Source organism: Morus notabilis, unplaced genomic scaffold (assembly GCF_000414095.1).
Source record: "Morus notabilis unplaced genomic scaffold, ASM41409v2 Scaffold1006, whole genome shotgun sequence".
Taxonomy (NCBI): domain Eukaryota; kingdom Viridiplantae; phylum Streptophyta; class Magnoliopsida; order Rosales; family Moraceae; genus Morus; species Morus notabilis.
In genome coordinates, this window is record NW_010363971.1 from 151,942 (window position 1) to 152,949 (window position 1,008).

Consider the following 1,008-nt stretch of genomic DNA (forward strand, 5'->3'; position numbering starts at 1 on the left):
TATCCTCTGCATATAACAATTATATACAATGTTTAAAGTTACATTTAAAAAAAATCTAGAGATTTTGATATTTATAAAACATCACATGTATGCAAAACAATATTGAAAAAATTCCTCATTTCATTGATAATCAGCAAAATATTTACATCTTATTTGATTTACGGGCATATATTCCAACAATCTCCCACTTGCCCTAAAGCAAATGAGGCATGTCTCTAAGTCCCATACTTTCAAGATGTCTCTCAAAACTCCCAGAATCAGTATATCCAATAGGAATCAAATCCCTACCAGAGTATACAAGCATATGGTTTCTCATCTTCCTCAAATATTGAGTTTGTGTTTGACTGCAACCCAATAATCTAATCCTGAGTTTGACTGGTATCTGCTAACCAAACTGCATAGCATATGTCAGGTCTAGTACATAGCATTGCATACATCAGGCTACCAACTGCCGATGCATAGGGAACTCGTCTCATATCCTCTTCCTCTTGAGGTGTCTTTGGACACTGCTCCTTGGAGAGATAAACTCCATGTCGAGAAGACAAATTTCCTTTCTTGGAGTTTTGTATCGAAAACTTGACAAGCACCTTGTCAATATACGATGCCTGAGACAATGCCAAAAGCCTATTCTTGCGATTCCGGATAATTTGGATCCCAAGAATATAGTTGGCTTGTCCCAAATCCTTCATTTGGAATTGGCTGGCTAGCCAGTTCTTTACTTTGGATAATGATTCTACTTCATTCCCAATGAGCAGAATGTCATCTACGTAAAGAACCAAGAAGACCACTTTATCCCTTGAATTTGCTTGTAGACATAAGGTTCACCAAGATTTTGTTCAAAACCATAAGATTTTATAGCTTCGTTAAATCTGATGTTCCAAGATCTAGATGCTTGCTTTAGTCCATAAATGGACCTCTGCAATTTGCAGACTTTCTGCTCTTGGCCTTCTACCACGAAACCCTCTGGTTGGACCATATGAATGGTCTCTTCAAGATGGCCGTTCAGAA